Source organism: Carcharhinus amblyrhynchos, chromosome 9 (assembly GCF_965287045.1).
Source record: "Carcharhinus amblyrhynchos chromosome 9, sCarAmb.v2.hapA, whole genome shotgun sequence".
Classification (NCBI taxonomy): domain Eukaryota; kingdom Metazoa; phylum Chordata; class Chondrichthyes; order Carcharhiniformes; family Carcharhinidae; genus Carcharhinus; species Carcharhinus amblyrhynchos.
The window spans coordinates 16,445,772-16,466,891 of record NC_137332.1 but is presented as its reverse complement, the minus strand read 5'-3'; the positions used below and the strand labels follow the sequence as shown (position 1 = coordinate 16,466,891).

General features: G+C 45.7%; 1 protein-coding gene across 7 annotated transcripts in view; it reads left to right on the top strand.

The window, feature by feature from the left end:
* Positions 1–13,750: 13,750 nt before the first annotated feature.
* LOC145347607 (ecotropic viral integration site 5 protein homolog) overlaps positions 13,751–21,120 on the top strand; it is a 230,399-nt gene continuing 223,029 nt past the window's right edge. For all 7 annotated transcript variants that reach the window (XM_080195216.1, XM_080195215.1, XM_080195218.1 and 4 more), the window contains exon 1: positions 13,751–13,882. The gene's annotated coding sequence lies outside the window, so the exon portion shown is untranslated. The remainder of the gene's footprint in view (positions 13,883–21,120) is intronic.

Here is a 21,120-nt window from a genome sequence, read left to right as displayed (position 1 = left end):
GATCATCTATATAAATGGTAAATAGCTGAGGCCCCAGCACCGACCCCTGGGGCACCCCACTAGTCACCAACCGCCAATCCGAATAGCACCCATTGACCCCCACTCTCTGCCTCCTATTTGACAACCAATCCTCTATCCACGCTAACACCCTACCCCCAACTCCATGTCCCCTGACCTTCTGCAATAACCTCTTGTGAGGTACCTTGTCAAACGCCTTCTGAAAATCCAGAAAGACCACATCCACCGGCTCTCCTCTATCCACTGCCCTAGACACATCCTCATAGAACTCCAGTAAATTTGTCAGACACGACTTCCCTTTAATGAAACCGTGTTGCGTCCGCCCTATCAAGCAATTCCCTTCAAGATGCCTCGCAATTTCCTCCTTAATGACGGATTCTAACATTTTACCTCCCACAGACGTTAAACTAACCGGCCTATAATTCCCCGCCTTTTGCCTGGCACCCTTCTTAAACAACGGCGTAACATTAGCCGTTTTCCAATCTTCCGGCACTTCCCCGGAATCCAGCGACGTCTGGAAAATAACCACCAAGGCATCCACTATCACCTCCGCCATTTCTTTCAGAACCCTCGGATGCATTCCATCCGGTCCTGGGGACTTGTCCACAATCAGCCCCTCCAGTCTGTCGAGCACCACCTCTCTAGTAACAGTAATGTCATTAAGACCCTCCATTCCTACCACCTTTCCATCGCTAACACCCGGCAAATTATTCACGTCCTCCTCCGTGAAGACAGAAACAAAAAAGTTATTCAAGACCTTAGCCATATCCCCATCCCCTACCACTAGCTCCCCTTTCTCATCCTCTAAAGGACCAACGTTCACCCTAGCCAGCCTCTTCCTTTTTATATATTTATAAAAACTCTTGCTATCCTTTTTTATATTAAGTGCTAGCCCAGCCTCATAGCTTCTCCTACCCTCCTTTATCAACTTCTTTGTCAATCTTTGTTGACATTTAAACCTTTCCCAATCCTCTTCTCGCCCACTGCTCTTAGCTACTCTAAATTCCTCCGCTTTTAATTTAACACTTTCCTTCACCTCCTTCGTTATCCACGGCTTATTACCTCTCTTCCTACTGTCCTTTTTAACCATCGGAATAAATTTCTGCTGAGCACCAAGAAAGATCTCCTTAAAGATCCTCCACTGCTCCTCAGCAGACCTACCTTCCAACGCACTCCCCCAGTCCACATTCGCCAATTCTTCTCTCATCCTACCATACTCCCCTCTATTCAAACAAAGGACGCGTGTCCGGGAACCCACTTTCTCCTCCTCCATCTGCACCAGAAACTCCACCATACAATGATCACTCTCTCCAAGAGGATCCTTCACCGCAAGGTCCCTAATTCTACCCGCCTCATTACATAGCACCAGATCCAAGATAGCTCGCTCCCTCGACCAAGGTAAGACCAAGGTAGGATTGCAAGATGGCAGCCTGGTGCCTACCACCATGGGTTGAATGGAAGACATTAATTACAGGAGTAGGAAGGGGAGGCAGGGCGATGGCAGTGACAAGGGGGAATGAATTGGCATTTAAGGAACTCCTGGTGACAGAACAAGTAAACGACAGCTGAAATTCTCCGACCTCGCCCACGGCTCGGATTCTCAGGTCCCGCTGCAGGGGATGGAGATTTGGCTGCGCGCCAAATTCCCTGTTCTTGGTGAAAGTGGTGGCGCGGTGAATGAGATCAGAGAAGCTTGGCTTTCTGTTCCTCCAGCTTCCTGTCCTTGTGCTGTGAGCACAGACTAACCAGCAGGGGGACCCCAAACCACATGTTTAAACAAAAGTTGCCGCAATGCTATATTTTTTACTGTTTCCAGACTGCAATGCAGAAAGAATCATAGGATGTCACATCACAGAAAGCCCATCAACGCCTCTACTTTCTCAGAAGACTACTTGGCACGTCAGCTACGATTCTCACCAACTTTTACAAATGCACATAGAAAGCGTTCTTTCTGGTTGTATCACCTGCTCTGCCCAAGACCACAAGAAACTACAAAAGGTCATGAATGTAGCCCAATCCAACACGCAAACCAGCCTCCCATCCGTTGACTCTGTCTACACTTCCCGTTGCCTCGGCAAAACAACCAACGTAATCAAGGACCTCACGCACCCTGGAAATTCCACCTTCTTCCGTCAGGAAAAAGATACAAAAGTCTGAGGTCACTTACCAACCGACTCAAGAACAGCTTCTTCCCTGCTGCCATCAGACTTTTGAATAGACCTAACTTGCAATAAGTTGATCTTTCTCTACACCCTATGACTGTGACACTACGTTCTGCACTCTCTCTTTTTCTTCTTTATGAACAGTATGCTTTATCTGTACATGCCTCTGTTAAGTCACCTCTTCCTCTTGGGAATCCATAAAGATTGCAATGAAATTCTTAATGTTGAGAAGCACTAAATTTCCAACAGAAGTTTTTATGGTGATTCTCTATGGATTATTAGGTAATTTGGGAAAACCAAGGCATTTATTCCATAATATGGGCCATTGTAGATGAGAGAATTTCATTCTGTATTTCTCCTAATCATCAGGAAGATCTTTTGCTTCCCATTTTTCTGTCATGTTATCTAGTGCATCTCAACATTAAGAATTTCATTGCAATCTTTATGGATAATTTCTACTTATCCATTCTTTTACAACAATACACCTGTCACCTTTCCACTGCATCAATCAAGTTATTTAAATTAGATCTCTATTTTTGTTTTGTTTTCCCATTTAGGTCCCTGAAAGTTGGCATCCAGGTTGATAGGGTTGTTAAGAAGGCATACGGTGTGTTCGCTTTTATTGGTAAAGGGATTGAGTTTAGGAGCCATGATGTCATGTTGCAGTTGTACAAAACTCTGGTGCGGCTGCACTTGGAGTATTGCAGACAGTTCTGGTCGCCACATTATAGGAAGGATGTGGAATCATTGGAAATGGTGCCGAGGAGATTTACCAGGATGTTGCCTGATACGGTGGGAAGGTCTTATGAGGAAAGGCTGAGGGACTTGAGGCTGTTTTTGTTCGCGAGAAGAAGGTTAAGAGGTGACTTAGTAGAGGCATGTAAGATGATCAGAGGATTAGAAAGGGTGGACAGTGTGAACCTTTTCCCTCAGAATGGGGATGTTTAGCACAAGGGGAATAGCTATAAATTGACGGGTGATAGATGTAGGACAGGTTCTTTACTCAGAGAGTAGTAAGAGCATGGAATGCCCTCCTTGCAACACTATTGGATTCACCAACATTAAGGGCATTTAAATTGTCATTGGATAAACATATGGATGATATTGGAATAATGTAGGTTAGATGAGTTTTAGATTGGTTTCACAGGTAGGGGCAACATCGAAGGGCCTGTACTGTGTCATAATGTTTTATGTTCTATTTCTATTCCTTGTATATTATGGATGAGAGGACGTAGTCCCAATCTTATGCTCTCTATTCTGACCATTGCCAGACTGAGAAACACATATTTTCTGTAATCCTTTGCAATTGGCTTTCCTGTCATTGCTCAATTAATACCATGTCATGACCGGTCCCCGTTTTCATACAAATAACTTCACTCTCAGTCCATTACAAGAGGAAAAAAACAGAAAGAAAACAACAGGCACACACTCTCACATCCATTCCCTTGACCTTGATCAATATCCAGATGTCTCTAAGCTACTTTCGGCCCTGGGATAACCTGCTCACATTGTTTCTCCCCCCACAAGCAATTAGTTACATTTACAGATCAGCTTTGTATCAAGCTCTTTATAGCCATCTCTGGTTGGTAACTTCTGCGCCTGTTCAGGTCAATGCACCTAACCAGCACGCCTTTCAGAATGTGGAGGGGAACTGGGACAACCGCAGGAAACCCACGCAGACACGGAGAGAATGTGCAGACTCCACACAGACAGTGACCCAAGCCAGGAATCGAACCTGGGTCCCTGGCGCAGTGAGTCAGCAGTGCTAACCACTGTGCCATTGTGCCGCAAGAGGGTGGCTTGGGCGGGAAACTGTCAGTCTCTCACTGCAACACTAGACTGAGTGTCCATCAGTGTTATTATGATGACCATGAAGGCCATGGGAGATCATCAATAAATCTCCCTGTGGGATTTGTGGAGTACAAGTTGCCTTATTGAGCGAGTGGAGGTGCACCCAATGGGAAGCAGCCAGTGGGGGTTTTTTAAGTCTGTAACTTTACCTGGAGTGGTGTAGTAGGTCCCGAGGTGAAGACTACCTGACTGTAAGCTGCAGGAGTGGTGCTTTCATTTAGTGCACAACAAGTTTCTTCATTTATTTGTTAGTCACAAGTAAGGCTTACACCAATTTTGCAATGAAGTTATTGTGAAATTCCCCAAGTCACCACTGTCCGGCGCCTGTTCTGGTCAATGCACCTAACCAGCAAGTCTTTCAGAATGTGGGAGGAAACTGGGATACTTGCAGGAAACCCATGCAGACACAGAGAGAATGTGCAGACTCCGCACAGACAGTTACCCAAGCCGAGAATCAAACCCGGGTCCCTGGCGCAGTAAGTCAGCAGTGATAACCACTGTGCCATTGTGCCGCAAAAGGTGTTTTGGACGGGAAACTGGCATTTATAAATTTATAATTTATTTTATAAAATTATAATTTATAATTTATAATTTATTTATAATTATTTATAAATTATAAAATTATAATTTATAGGTTTATAAAATGTTGAGAGGAATAGATAGGGTGGATTCTCGGAGGCTGTTTCCCAGGGCTGAAATGGTCTCTACGACAGGACACAGATTTAAGGTGCAAGGAAGCAAGTACAGAGGAGATATTAGGGGTAAGTTTTTCACTCAGAGGGTGGTGAGTGAGTGGAATCGGCTGCCGTCGGTGGTGGCAGAGGCGAACTCGCTGGGGTCTTTTAAAAGACTTCTGGGCGAGTATATGGGATCTAATGGGATTGGGAGTTACAGATAGTTCTATGGCTTGGTAGGTATAGATGTGATCGGCACAACTTGTGGGCCTAAGGGCCTGTTTGTGCTGTAGTGTTCTACGTTCTATGTTCTATTTGACTGAATGACTGCAAATGACGTTTGCGTATTTTACCTGGCTGTTACCTTCCAGGTTGCTAACAACAAGTGTGAGGTGGTCCACTTTGGTAGGAAGAATGGTAGGAAGGATTATTACTTACGTGGCGAAAAACTGCAGCAGGCGACGGTGCAGAGGGACCTCGGGGTCCTTGTGCATGAGTCGCAAAAACCCAGCTTGCAGGTGCAGCAGGTGGTCAGGAAGGCGAATGGGATGCTGGCCTTCATAGCGAGGGGGATTGAATATAAAAGTAGGGAGGTCTTGCTGCAGCTGTATAGGGCATTGGTGAGGCCGCAGCTGGAGTACTGTGTGCAGTTTTGGGCGCCGCACCTGCGCAAGGATATTTTGGCCCTGGAGGGAGTGCAGAGGAGGTTTACTAGGCTGATACCGGAGTTGAGGGGATTGAGCTATGAGGAGAGGCTGAATAAACTAGGCTTGTACTCGTTAGAGTTTAGAAGAATGAGGGGAGATCTCATTGAGACGTATAAGATGATGAATGGGATGGATAGGATAGAGGTGGAGAGACTCTTCCCGCTCAAAAAAGACAGTAGGACTAGGGGGCACAGCCTCAAGATAAAGGGGAGGCGGTTTAGAACGGAGTTGAGGAGGAACTTCTTCACTCAAAGGGCGGTGAATCTCTGGAATTCTCTGCCCGTTGAAGTGGTGGAGGCTGCCTCGCTAAATATTTTTAAGAAGCGGGTTGATGGGTTCTTGATAAGAGAGGGGATTAAGGGTTATGGGGAGAGGGCGGGAAAGTGGAACTGAGCCACAACAGATCAGCCATGATCTTATTGAATGGCGGGGCAGGCTCGAAGGGCTAGATGGCCTACTCCTGCTCCTATTTCTTATGTTCTTATGTTCTTATGTTCAACAGCTAAGCTGCTCTGGAGCAGACTGTTTCCCCCTGATACTAACTTCCTGCTTTCTTTCACAAAGATTGTTACTATGCAAATTTGTTGCGCTGGGCTGTTCTGGTCAGGCTTGGCCCTTTGCCTCCTTCTGTGACCCATGAGTTTGCTGGTTCAGTCCCAGGCAATTTTACCAGCCTATCCGCGAGGTGCTTTGACTTCCTCCTCCTGCTTCCAGCACTTCACGTTCAGTGAGTTTTTCACCAACACACGCCTGGTTGAGGTCCAAAGATTTCTTTGTTTCTTCTGACCTCTTACAGCTTATCCCTGCGTGCGTTTCACTGCTATTCTTCCTGTGATCTCTATAGATTTTGCCTATTTTAGGGTAGACTCTCCTCCTGTTTTAGAGGGGTCTTTCCTTGACCTGTCCTGTATGCCCAGGTTCAGCACCTGCTGCACTGCTCTGCAGTTCATGAGCGAGGTGATGCCCCCTTCATCATCTGTACGTCTACCTGGGACCTTCCTTGTTCTCCCTCAAAGATTGGAAAAATGATCTGGACTGGCTAGTCAGACCTCCTGCTCATTCCATTTGGGTAAAGACAAAATACTGTGGATGCTGGAATCTGAAACAAAAACAGACAAAAGGTCATCCAGACTCAAAACATTGTCTCTATCCTCTCTCCACAGAAGCTGTCAGACTTGCTGAGATTTTCTAGCATTTTCTATTATTTCTATTCCATGGGTGTGATGGCTTTTTTCTCCTTAAAGCATTCTGCCTTTTGTGCGACCATCCCGTTTTCCTGTGTTGTTTCTGTATCTTTGGGATATCTTCATTCACAGGGGTTGGTCTGGCTCCAGCTGCTGTGCCCTGCAGCTCTTCAGCTAAGTGCGGCATTCCCCTCACTCTTCCCTGGTGGGAATTTCCCTGTTCCTTATTTAAATGCACCATGAAACTATCGACGAAACAGAGCACAGGTTCATTAGCCCCCACTGTTGTCTTGGGAATTTTCATTGCCCAAATCTGTTCCACGTCTCTTGGAACATTTCCATCTCCAAATGGAAATATGGCTCCTGCCATTCTGCCCCTGAGGTTCTGCATTTGGTGAGGCATGTCCCTACTTTTCTGTTTGGGAATTCCCCTTGGCCCTGTTTAAATCTGCAATGAAACTGTTTGCCAAATCTGAAAATGTGACAATTGAGATGTTATTGGACTGGGAGCTGTTACAGTTCAGTGAGCACAGGGTTAATGGAAGAATGAAGCTTGGCATTGCAGTCTGGTTTTGAATAAGCTCAAATTTATGTAGCATATTCAAATCTATCCCCATCTATCTCGGAATTAAATAATTCCCAGTGTTTCAATTTTTCTCTATTTTATCCAGATCCCCATTTCGTCTGGATTTTGTTTTTCTCCTTTTCTGATTGGTTGGTTTAGGTGATTCTGGTGTCAATGATCAAAGTTAAATTACATAGAAGTACCATTTCCCACCTCCTCCCCTCCCATTTAAAGAGACACAACGAATTAAATACAAACTATAAATCAAACAAAGTGAAACTCATTAGGCAGGATTTTCCAGCCACACTTGCCGCAAGACTGGAAAATCCCACTTGAGGTCAAAGGACCTTTCCCTTGCCCCCCCCCCCCGCCCCCCCCCAGCTCCCCACTGCCCACTACAATTCCGATGCTGAATGGCACTGGAACATCCCACCCATAATGTTAAATGATGATATCATTTAGAGTGGGGTTTCTCAAACTTTTCCAACCACAGAACCCTTTTGACCTCCCAGAGCACTGATGGAACCCCTGAGAAACATCTTTATTACATTGAAAATTAAACCACAAATTAAACCATGGCCCCGGGCTTTAGCTCCTCTCGTGTACCCGTCGCCCCAGCTTCAGCTCTTCTCTGACCCTCGTGGCCCTGGCCCTACTCAGGCACCCTCCCCCACCACCCTCCGGAGCCAGACCTGCCACAAAACAAATCTCTCCAGTGCACACTCATCATGGTCATATTCAAGCATGCAGGTGGATTCTGTATGCTCCTCTCCAGAGACACCAGGATGTGAATGTGGCTTTGACAGACAGAAAGGTAGCCTGAGTGAGTAACTGCATCTCTTGTGTCCAGACTGGACCAATTGGTGACCACTTTGGCTAAACCTGGGAACTATCTCATTAGGAGGCTATGTGGCTAGCCCACCCTCACCAGACCAGCTGATCAAAGACTGAATGACAGCCAGAAGCTGAGGGATAGACTTCAAATAGTGGAAGAGGGTATGTGACCTCTTATACCCTACAAATACATGGACTCCATTGGGCCACAAGAGTTAAGCAGCCTGGGAATCTGCTTAACATTCTCTACAACTGCAGACAGCTGCTGCCATATGCTGAATTGAATGGGGAAGATTCCTTTGTGCAGGTCCCTTTACTGGGAATTTCAGACCCCACCCTGATGGCAAAGTGAAAAACCATGGCACATCTGGGCAGAAGACTGTGTCGATGGCAATGGAGTGAAGAGAGGGTGGGCAAACAGCAGAAACTCCTGATAAGACATCCCAAGGTGGTCACCAACTGGTCCAGTCTGGACACGATAGATGCAGAAAATCCTGTTGTACCAATTGAAATGGCATGGGCTGGTTTCTGAGAGATGGCTCATGTTGAGAGGCTCTTGTGAGGTGATTTGGTCCCTTGTCCCTGTGAAAAATTCCACCTTTTTTTCATGGGATGTGGGAATTGCTGGCAAAACCAGCATTTTTTGCCCATCCCTAATTAAAATTAAAAAGTAAAGTTTATTTATTAGTCACCAATAAGGCTTACATTAGCACTGCAATGAAGTTACTGTGAAATTCCCCTAGTCGTCACTTTCCGGCGCCTGTTCGGGTCAATGCACCCAACCAACACGTCTTTCAGACTGTGGGAGGAAATCGGAGCACCCAGAGGAAACCCACACAGACACAAAAGAGACTGTGCAAACTCCAAACAGTGACCCAAGCCAGGAATCAAACCCAGGTCACTGGCGTGTGAGGCAGCCGTGCTAACCACTGTGCCACCCCAAATTGTCTTTGAACTGAACAATTTAGACAGTTAAGGGTCAACCACATTGCTGTGGGTTTGGAGGCATATGTAGGCCAGATTGGGATAATGATAGTCGATTTCCTCCGCAAATGACATTAATGAACTAGATGGGCTTTTACAACAATCAATCATGATTTCATGGTCACCATTACTGAAACCAGCTTTATATTCTAGATTTATTGACTGAATTCAAATTCCACCAGCTGCCATGATGGAATTTGAACTCACACCCCTAGAGCATTAGCCTAAGTTTCTATATTACAATTTCAATGACGTTACCACTGCCTCCCCCAAATGATTATTGAATGAGATAAGATTGTGCCTAAGTTTCTCTGATTAATCGGTCCCTTTCCTCCTCAGAAGAAAGGTTTCTGATTTAGTGTCATTACTGATGAGAATTGAATTAAGGGTTGAACTGAGTCCTGTTTTCAACATAAAGGGAGTAGTGTTGCTTTGCTGTGCACTGTTCTGATTCAGTCTCGATACGGTGCATCCTGCTACTGGACTCTTGTTCAGAGTGCTCTCTGTGTCCGTTCCGTATTGCTATCTTGTAGCATGCACTATGCAGGTATATTGTGTCTTTATGCTGTTCCAGTGTGACTGTGTTGTAATGTGTTTATCATTGGCTCAGTGCTGACTCAATGCTGTATTTCTCACTATACAGAGTCTTTCCAGCACTGGCTTAGGGTTGCTATGCTGCATTCAGAGCAGCAAAGGCCATGTGTCATGTTCCTTTTCTTGCCAAAGTAGACAACCTTCTCAATCAGGAGATTGTTTATTCATGAATGGTAATAATGTAGTCTGTGCTCAGTGTTGTTGCACTGCAGTCTGCATAGGTTGAAGATTTTTGTGATGCACAGAGAGCAGTCCTGCCTTGGGATTGTAGCCTGCGCTGACTGCAAGTGCATGCAATGCAGTCTGTGCAGCTCTGGCTGTAGGTTGCAGTATGCACTAGCTGCAAGTTTTAGCACCATGTTTGGTATTATATTGCACCAGTTCAGAGTGGCTGCATTGTACTACTTCAGGTGATGGCATTGCTCAGCTTCTGGCTGGCTGCATTGCACTGGCTCAGGGTGGCTGCATTGCACTGGCTCAGGGTGGCTGCACTGCACTGGCTCAGGGTGGTTGCATTGCACTGGCTCAGGGTGGCTGCATTGCACTGGCTCAGGGTGGCTGCACTGCACTGGCTCAGGGTGGCTGCACTGCACTGGCTCAGGGTGGCTGCATTGCACTGGCTCAGGGTGGCTGCATTGCACTGGCTCAGGGTGGCGGCACTGCACTGGCTCAGGGTGGCTGCATTGCACTGGCTCAGGGTGGCTGCACTGCACTGGCTCAGGGTGACTGCATTGCGCTGGCTCAGGGTGACTGCATTGCACTGGCTCGGTAGCTGCATTGCACTGGTTCAGGGTGACTGCATTGCTTCGCTTGTGGCTGGCTGTATTGCACTGGCACAGGATTGCTGCATTGCTCTGGCTTGGGGTACTTGCTTTGTACTGGTTTAGGTTGTGGCTTTGCTGTGGCATTGGGTATCTGTATTGCACTGGCACTGGTTGCTTTCATAGCTTTGACTCAGAGTGACTGCATAAGTGACTTGGAGTTGCTGCATTACACTGCATGGGTCTGTTTAGTTAATTTACTCTCTGGCTTTGGAGGGTCTGTATTGCATTGCTTGGTTCTGGATAGCTGTATAATGCTGGCTTAGCTGGGGAGAGTGGTGCTTTTGCATTGCACTGCCTCTTGTTGACTGTATTGCACTGGATCGGGGTGGGTGCTGCATTGCCCTGTCTCTAGTGGGTCTGGGTGCTGCTTTACAGGATCTTGAGCTGGCTGCATTACTCTGGGAGTGAGTGCTGCTTTGCATCGCCTCTGGGCAGCAGCATTACTCTGGATGGCTGCATTGCACTGTCTCTGTGTGTCTCCATTACTCTGGCCTGCCTCATTTCACTGCCTCTGGGTGGCTGCATTGTCCTGGGTGCTGCATTGCACTGTCTCTGGGTGTCTGCTTTACTCTGGGGATCAGAGTAGATAAATCCCCAGGACCAGACAGGGTATTCCCTCGGACCTTGAAGGCGATTAGTGTTGAAATTGCAGGGGCCCTGGCAGATATATTTAAAATGTCAGTATCCGCAGGTGAGGTGCCGGATGATTGGAAGATGGCTCATGTTGTTCCATTGTTTAAAAAAGGCTCAAAAATCTGGGAAATTATAGGCTGGTAAGTTTGACATCAGTAGTAGGTAAATTATTGGAAGGAGTACTAAGAGATAGGATCTATAAATACTTGGATAGACGGGGACTTATTAGGAAGAGTCAACATGGCTTTGTGAGTGGTAGGTCACGTTTAACCAATCTATTAGAGTATTTTGAGGATGTTACCAGGGAAGTGGATGAAGGGAAGGCAGTGGATGTTGTCTACATGGACTTCAGTAAGGCCTTTGACAAGTCCTGCATGGGAGGTTAGTTAGGATGGTTCAGTCGCTAGGTATACATGGAGAGGTAGTAAATTGGATTAGACATTGGCTCAATGGAAGAAGCCAGAGAATAGTAGTGAGGATTGCTTCTCTGAGTGGAGGCCTGTGACTAATGGTGTGCCACAGGGATCAGTGCTGTGTCCATGGTTGTTTGTCATTTATATCAATGATCTGGATGATAATGTGGTAAATTGGATCAGCAAATTTGCTGATGATACAAAGATTGGAGGTGTAATGGACAGTGAGGAAGGTTTTCAAAGCTTGCAGATGGATTTGGACCAGCTAGAAAAATGGGCTGAAAAATGGCAGATGGAGGTTAATGCAGACAAGTGTGAGGTATTGCACATTGGAAGGACAAACCAAGGTAGAACATACCAGCTGGATGGTAGGACACTGAAGAGTGCAGTAGAACAGAGGGATCTGGGAATACAGATACATAATTTCCTAAAAGTGGTGTCACAGGTAGATAGGGTCGTAAAGACTGCTTTTGGAACATTGGCTTTTATAAATCAAAGTATTGAATTTAAGAGTTGAAATGTTATGGTGTGGTTATATAAGATGTTGGCGAGGCCGAACTTAGAGTATTGTGTGCAGTTTTGGTCACCTAATTACAGGAAGGATATTAATAAGATTGAAAGAGTGCAGAGAAGGTTTACAAGGACTTGAGAAACTGAGTTACAGAGAAAGGTTGACTAGGTTGGGACTTTATTCCCTGGATCATAGAAGAATGAGAGGAGATTTGATAGAGGTATACAAAATTATGATGGGTATAGATAGAATGAATGCAAAGCAGGCTTTTTCCATTGAGGCCAGGGGAGAAAAAAAACCAGAGGGCATGGGTTAAGGGAGAAAAGTTTAAAGGGAATATTAGGGGGGGGCTTCTTCACACAGAGAATGGTGGGAGTGTGGAATGAGTTGCCAGATGAAGTGGTGAAAGCAGGCTCACTTTTAACATTTAAGAAATACTTGGATAGGTACATGGACGAGAGGGGTGTGGAGGGATATGATCCAGGTGCAGGTCAGTGGGACGAGGCAGAAAAATGGTTCGGCACAGCCAAGAGGGCCAAAAGGCCTGTTTCTGTGCTGTGATGTTCTATTGTTCCCAGGTGCTATGGGTGCTGCATTGCACTGCCTCTGGGCTGCATTGTTTTGGGTGGTTGTATTACTCTGAGCTGCTGTATTACTCTGAGTGTTACATTATTCTGCTTCTGGGCTGCTGCATTGCTCTGGCTCTGTGTGCTGCATTGCACTGCCTCGGAGTGAGTGTTGCATTACTTTGCCTCTGGCCTGCTGCATTACTCTGGTTCTGGAATTGTTACTGCATTGCTCTGGGTGCTGCATTACACCACCTCTGGGTTGCATTACACTGGCTCTGGGATCGTTGCTGCATTGTTCTGGATGCTGCATTTCTCAGGCTCTGGGATTGTTGCTGCATTGCTCTGGGCTGCCTCATTGCACTGCGTCTGTGTGGCTGCATTACTCTTGGCTGGTGTGTAACTTTGCATGCTGTATAACTCTACTTCTGGGCTGCTGCATTGCTCTAGCTCTGTGCTGCATTGCACTGTCCCTAGGAATGGATGTTGCATTGCACTGCCTCTGGCCTGCTGCATTACTCTGGGTGCTGCATCGCACCATCTCTGGGCTGCATTATTCAGGCTCTGGGATTTTTGCTGCATTATTCTGGGTGCTGCATTGCTCTGGTCGTTGCATTATTCTGGGTACTGCATTGCACTGTCTCTAGGTGGTTACATAGCTGGGTGCTGCATTACTGCCTCTGGGCTGCATTACATTGACTCTGGGGTTGCTGTTGTGTTGCTGCATTACTCTGCCTCTGGGCTGCATTACATTGGCTCTGGGATTATTGCTGCATTACTCTGGGTGCTGCATTGCACTGTCTCTAGGTAGTTACATTGCTCTGGGTGCTGCATTACTCTGCCTCTGGCATTGTAGCTGCATCACTCTGTCTGTGGGATTGTTGCTGCATCACTCTGTTTCTGGGCTGCATCACTCTGTCTCTGGACTGTGTTACCCTGGGTGCTGCATTACACTGTCTCTACGTAGTTAGATTGCTCTGGGTGCTGCATCACTCTGTCTCTGGACTGTGTTACCCTGGGTGCTGCATTACACTGTCTCTACGTAGTTAGATTGCTCTGGGTGCTGCATCACTCTGTCTCTGGGCTGCCCTCCTGCTGCTGGAGGACGTTACGCTCCGTGCGCGCGGCGGGGGCGGGGAGGGGCGGGGCGTTCCGCTGACATCACAGGCCCCGCCCCTCGGGCCTGTTTGTGGGGGAGGGGGCGGGGAGACACACACACACACACTCGGGTCGGGACAGAGACACAGACGGGCCCCGCCAGGGAGCACTGAACCCTGGGCTGCTCAGTGCGCTCACGCCCAATGGAAAGTTAATCTTTAAGCGGGAGGGGCACAGGGTGGCGGCGGGTGAAATATTTCCAAGGTAAGGGCCGGCTGTTTAATCATTAATGAGCGGGCTGTGAGGGAGGGAGCGGGCCGGCCGGCCGGTCAGTCAGGCGGCTCCTTGGGGCCTCCCCCCAGTGCTGAAATCCAGCACCGGACAGCGGGCTGGGCAAGAGTTCCGGGCGGGCCCGGTGAAGGGGGGGAGGCGGAAAGAACTGCCTCCTCCTCCTCCTCCTCCCCATGAACACCGCGGGGACGATCAGCAGAGGAGGGGGGAAGTCGGGGGCAGGAGCTGACCGTAGGCCCGGGACTGACCCCAGACTCTCCTCCCCACACAGGGGAAAGGGAGGCGGGGGAGGAGGAGATGCTGCTGTCTGCGCCACTCTGTCCAGATTGGGGCCGAATGGATGCACCTTTTTTTTTGGGGGGGGTGGGAGGAGGGGGGGGGATTTCCCTACTGTTGCTGCTCTGCACCCTACACCCAGGCCTGCCTCCAAAGCAGCGCTTGTCAGTCAGTCTGTCTGCAACTACTGACACCAATAACATCAGCTGGTACCTCTGAGAGCCTGGCAGTGTCACCAGCCATCCTGGAGATGCAGCTTAAAAAAAAACGATTTCAGTGCCTGTGTATACAACAAGAAATGCTGACAACTCTTCCTCTCGCCTCTTCTTCCAATACATGACTTACTGGTTGGGATGGGGAAGTGAAATTCAATCAGTGTTTTGCTGCCTGGGTGACGTTTAATTAAATGCCACATCACCATGGGCAACTGAAGTGACATTCTGTGGTGACAGCAATTTTGTGATCGTCTTGGTTTGTGGTTCTGTTTTAATATTGTAGGTGGCACTTTGACGCTGTCATAGATGTGGCACATTCTTTCATGCGTTCAGTAATTTGTGTAGTGCCCTATGTGTATTTTTTTGGGGGGTGGCCCTGGGTGCGTATTCTTATGCCCAGCCTGGGGCTGTTGAGGCCAATTTTAGCAACATCCTGGTTAAGATTAGCTGATTCAGGGCTGCATGGAAATGGCATCTTGGTTTCACTATTTGCATTCCCACTGACCACTGGTATGAGAGGAACTGTACTCCAGCAGCAGTCAACATCTTCAGGAAGGAAAGGAGCATTGGACAAAACATAAGTGAGGGAGTATCCTTTGGTGCAGCACTTTGCAGCTCACATAAAGTTACCCAACTTAATAATTATTTGCAGTTGTATGGAATTTTAAAAGCTAAGTCAGTTGTACCTGATTAATGCTTTTTCCCACTGGGAAGTTGACAGCAGTGTGTGCAGATCAAAGTTGCTAGATGTACCATGAAAACCATATTAATAGAAAACGTTTTATGGGAAACTGAAGTTACTGGAGGAGAATTGTGAGAATCTGGAGACTGATGATATGTTAGTTGGTGAGCTCATGTTTGTGCAGTTTGCTTTATTTTTATTGTGCATATTTTCTTTGAGGTGTGTAGATAATGTTGCAGTTCTTGAAGTTTAATTTGTAGATCAAAGTGTGAAATGGTTTTTCATTCTTAGCTGTTATTTTGAATGCACAGAAAACCACTAATAAAGTTGATTTTGTATTTTAACTGGAAGAATATTGACATACAAATTGATATTGACTGGTAATATATTTCTGAAGCAAATATACTGTCAAAATGTTATTAATTTTCATTTCCATCTTTGGAATACCTTGTCCTATGGGCAGCACGGTGGTATAGTGATTAGCATTACTGCTTCACAGGTCCAAGGACCCAGGTTCGATTCCTGATTTGGGTCATTGTCTGTGTGGAGTTTGCACATTCTCCCAGTGTCTGCATGGGTTTCTTCCCACAGCCGTAATATGTGCAGGATAGGTGGATTGGCCATGGTAAATTGTCCTGTAGTGTCTTAGGATATGTAGTTAGAGGGATTAGCAGGGTAAACGTGAAAGGTTGTGGGGGATACGGCTTGGGGTGGGATTGTTGTCGGTGCAGACATGATGGGCTGAGTAGCCTCCTTCTGCAGTGTAGGGTTTCTATGGAACAATTCTGTAGGTATTGACTTTACCATCATAAAATCATACAATTTCCACAGTGCAGAAAGAGGCCATTTGGCCCATCAAGAATGCACTGACCACAATCCCACCAGGCCCACCCTCCCAACACCATGTATTTAGCCTGCTAATCCTCCTGACATTATGGGGCAATTTACTATGGCCAGTCAATCTGACCTGCATATCTTTGGACTGTGGGAGGAAACCCATGTTGACGTGGAGAGAATGTCCAAACTTCAGTCACCTGAGGCCGGAATTGAACCAGGATCCCTGGCTCTGTGAGGCAGCAGTGTTAGCCACTGTGCCACCATGCTGCCTTATAGTAACCCTTCAGTAACTTATTAAACAATGCTGGTAAATCATCAAGTGTTTTGACCAGGCGTTATAGATTATTCTGATCTTTATTCAACCTATACATACGGTGTGCTTTTTTGGCAGGATTATTGGATGTGGAAATGTTGTTTATTCTCTTCCGTCCTCCTCCAGCAGGCTGTAGTAGGCCCAGGTGTAGTGCCTTTCATTCTTACTATGTTAAGATTGGGTTTCTTGGTGCAAAAGAGGATTGGAGAGGCTCCCTCAGCACAAACCAGATCTGTCCAGATGTTGTGTGTGGGTCAGTGCATTGCCTCACAGCACTATCTGTGGAGAATAAAAGAAGTTCTGTGGCACAGCGAAAGCTGAAGGAAGATCTAATAAATCTATAAAATTGAGAGGCACAGGTAGGGTTGACTGTCAGAATCTTTTTCCAGAGTTGAAATGTCTAATACTAGGTGCTATGCACTTAAAGTGAGATGGTGAAGTTCAAAGGTGACATTGAAAGCCACATTTTTATACGCAAAGCGTAGGTGTCTGGAATGTCCTGCCAGAGGTGGTGGTGCAAGCAGATACAATAGGGACATTAAGGAGTTTTTAGATGAGCGTATGAATATGCAAGGATAGAAGGATATGGACCTGGGACAGGCAGAAGGAATTACTTTAATTTGGTGTCATGTTTGGCGCAACATTGTGGGCTGAAGGGCCTGTTCCTGTGCTGTACTGCTCTATGTAAGTTTTAGGAAGTGCAGTTCTAATTTGTTTCCAATAAATCTAAATTTTTTTCTGTTGGGGAATTTGTACAATTTAAATGTTTGTCACAGACTCCGCAGCAAGGGACTTGCAGCCACATCCAGTTACAGTGGTCAATTTGAACGATAGCACAAACGACCTTTGCTGATGAGTATTTTAAGTGGCCGATTAATCAACTGTTCATCTCCTTTAGATCTTTAGTTGCATTGATTAAGTTCAAATTAGAAATTTGAAGTGATCAGTACTGAGCACTGTCCAGCAATTTAGATACCCCCCCCCCCCCCCGCCGTTTACATTGCTAGTTAGTGCTGAATAGTATTAATCTCAGCGTTGATATTGGATTGAATCAGACTACAATTTAAAATGTCTGTTAGTGCTGCCTAGACTCATGGGCCACTGCAAGAGTGAAAAACCTGTATCTTGAGCTCAAACTTGTATTTCTAATTATGATCTGAAGCTGACATCTGTGGTGGTTACCAAAAACATCAATAACGACAAGAAAATTTTGTGACGATGGTCGATACAAACTGCTAAATATTAAGTAAAGAAGTATGTTTTTTATTTCTGAGCCAAAACATTAAGTGCATGAGGAAGAGCTACATTTTAGAGAAACCTATAATTGTTGCCACTAATCATTTGTATTTGTGCTTAGAATAAAATAATGGGCAATGACTTGGCAGCTTAGGCATAAGTAACACACAACAGAAGCAGGAGTAGGCCATTTGGCCCTTCGAGCCTGCTCCAACATTAATTTTGATCATGATTGAGTCAAATTCAATATTCTACCTCTGATATCCTTTGATTTGATTTATTATTGTCACATGTATTAACTTACAGTGAAAAGTCTTGCACGCTACACAAAGCATATTGTTCATAGAGAAAGAAAGGAGGATGCAGAATGTAGTGTTACAGTCATAGGGTGTAGAGAAATATCAACTTAATATAAGGTAGGACCATTCAAAAGTCTGGCAGCAGGGAAGAAGCTGTTCTTGAGTCGGTTGGTACGTGTCCTCAGACTTTTGTTTCATTTTCCTGATGGAAGAAGGTGGAAGAGAGTGTGTGGGATGAGTGGGGTCCTCGATTATACTGGTTGATTTTCCAAGACAACGGGAAGTGTAGACAGAGGCAATGGATAGGTGGCTGGTTTGCATGATGGACTGGGCTTCATTCGTGACTCTTGTCGTCTTGGAAACAGTAGGAGCCATACCCAGCTTTGATACAATCAAAGAATGTTTCCTAAGGTGCATCTATAAAAGTTGGTGAGCGTTGAAGCTGACGTACCAAACTCCCTTAGCCTGTAGAGAAAGGAGAGGCATTGCTGGGCTTTCATAACTATAGCATCGGTGTTGATGGACCAGTTGGTTTGTTGGTGATCTGAATGTCTAGAAACTTGAAGCTGTTGACCATTTCCACTTCGTCCCCATTGTTTTAGACACAGGCATGTCCTCAACTATGCTTCGTGGAGTTGATGACTGTCTTCTTTGTTTTACTGACATTGAGGGAGAGGTTATTGTCATCACACTAGTTCACTAGATTCTCTATCTCTTTGCTGTATTCTTTCTTATCATTGTTTGAGATCTGACCCACGAGGGTGGTATCATCAGCAAAGTTGAAAATCAAGTTGGAGGAGAATTTGGCCACAGAGTCATGGGTGTATGAAGAGTATAGTAAGGGGCTGAGGAGACAACTTTGTAGGGCACAGGTGTTAATGATCGTGGAGGAGATGTTGTTGCCCATCCTTACTGATATCCTTATTATGAAGTCTAGAATCCAGTCAAGAAGGAGGAGCCGAGCACCAGGTCAGAGTTTGGAGATGAATTTTGTAGGAATAATGGTGTTGAAGGTAGAGCTGCAGTCAATAAATAAAACTCCTGACATGGGTGTCTTTATTGTCCAGGTGTTCCAGGGTTGAGTGTAGGGCCAGGGATGGCTGCTGTGGACCTACTGTGTAGTGGATCCAGGCAGTTTGGGAGACTGGAATTGATTCATGCCATGAGTGATCTTCCGAAACACTTCGTAATGATGGATGTCAAAGCCACCGGACGATAATCAATAAGGCACATTGCCTGTTTTTTCTATAGTAGCAGGATGATGGTCACTTTCTTGAAGCAGATAAGGACCTCTGATGTAAAGTGAGGTTGAAGATGTCTGCAAATACCCCCGTCAGCTGGTCCATACAGGATCTGAGTGCTCATCTGGGTACCCCATCCAGGCCAGTTGCATTTCGTGGGTTGACTTTCAAGAAGGCGGCCCTGATGTCTCCATTAGTGACCTCGGATAAGGGTTCAGCAGAGGCTACTGGGGTGGAGGACGTGCTCTTGCTGACTCCTTGCTCAAAATGGGCATAGAATGCATTGAGCTCATCGGGGAGGGGTGCATTGGTTCCGGTGATTTTATATGCCTTCATTTTGTAGCCTGTTATGTCTTCCAGACCATAACATAGTTGGCATGAGTCTGTGTGGCTGGCCTGGGATTCCAGCTTGGTTTGGTACTGTCTTTTGGCATCTTTGATGGATCTCCGTAAATAACATCTGGATTTTTTTTATGGGCCAGGGTCACCTGATTTGAACTCCCCAGACCTGGACCTCAGCAAGCAGTGGATATCCCTGTTCATCCATGGTTTCCGGTTGGGAAACATGTGGATTTGTTTCTTTGCAAAACAGTCTTCTACACACTTCTTAATGAAGTCCCTTGATCCCTTTGAGCTACATCCCAAGAGCTATATCTAATTTCTTTTTGAAATCACACACTGTTTTTGCCTCAACTACTTTCTATGGTAGTCAAATTCACTACTGTCTGGATGAAGAAGAAATTTCTCCTCACTTTAGTCCTAGACGGTTTACCCCTTCTCCTCCTTGTTCTGGACCCCCCCCTCCCTGCCAACTGAAACAAATAGTCCAGGTGTGGCCTCACTAACTCCGTGCACAATTGAGGTAAAACAACTCTATTGCTATACTCAAATCCTCTCGCTATGAAGGCCAACATACCATTTGCCTTCTTTACTACCCGCTGTACCTGCATGCTTGCTTTTAGCAACTGATGAACGAGGTCGGCAAGGTTTCGGTGCGTATCTACCTCTTTCAATTTACACCCATTGAAATAATAATAATCTGTCTCCCTATTTTTACTACTGAAGTGCATTTATCCACATTATACTGCATCTGCCATGCAGATGCCCACACACTCAGCCTGTCACACTGAAACGTCTCTGTATCCTCCCACCAAACTTTGTATCATTTGCAAATTTGGAGATTTTACGTTTTATTCCCTGTTCCAAATCATTAATATATAATGTGAACAGTTGGGGTTCTTGCACAGAACCCTGTGGTACCCCATTAGTCCCTACCTGCCGATCAGAAAAAGACCTGTTTATGTCAACTCTTCGCTAAGAAGCAGTGCACATGCCTAAGATTTAGTAGAGTTCAGTTGTTTCTGGTATGGGAAAGTTCAATTTTGTGCAAAAAGTCTACAGATTAATTGGAGCATAACCAGTTCAGATGCACAGTTGTAGCAATGGTTAAATATCACATTACTTTGATTAATGGGGGCAATTGCATTGGTTGTACAATGATAGGACTTTCAGCTGCTAAAAGCTGGGTTCTATGTCTAAGTTTTAAAGTTTATTAGTCACAACAGGACAAAACAGCTGGTTGTTGAAAGCAGGCTTTCTTCACACAGCTTGCTGGCAGTTCAAACAGCTATTCCTGCTTTGGGCTGATATCTCAAAACAGTTATTCTTGCATAAGTTGAACTACTTCTGATATTCTGTTTTTCTCTATTGATCTCTTATCTGAATTAACATCTTCAGAAGTTAAATTTAATTGCCTTCATTTTGTGAGCCTGCCTGTTAGAATACAAATGCAACATTCACACCTTGCCTCCTCCTTTAAACCACTGACACCTTATTCAAACCCTTTTTTGCACTATTCCTCAATGTTACTAGGTTGCTTTGGACAAACATCAGTTTGCTCTGTTGAAGGGTCATGCCGACTTGAAACGTTGGCTTTTCACACATGCTGTCATACCTGCTGCCAGTTTTTCCAGCATTTTCTGTTTTTGTATCAGTTTGCAGTGTTACTCGACTCATCAACAAATCAAAATGTGATTTGATTTTGATTTATTATTGTCACATGTATTGGAATAGAATGAAAAGTGTTGTTTCTTGCGCGATATGCAGACAGAG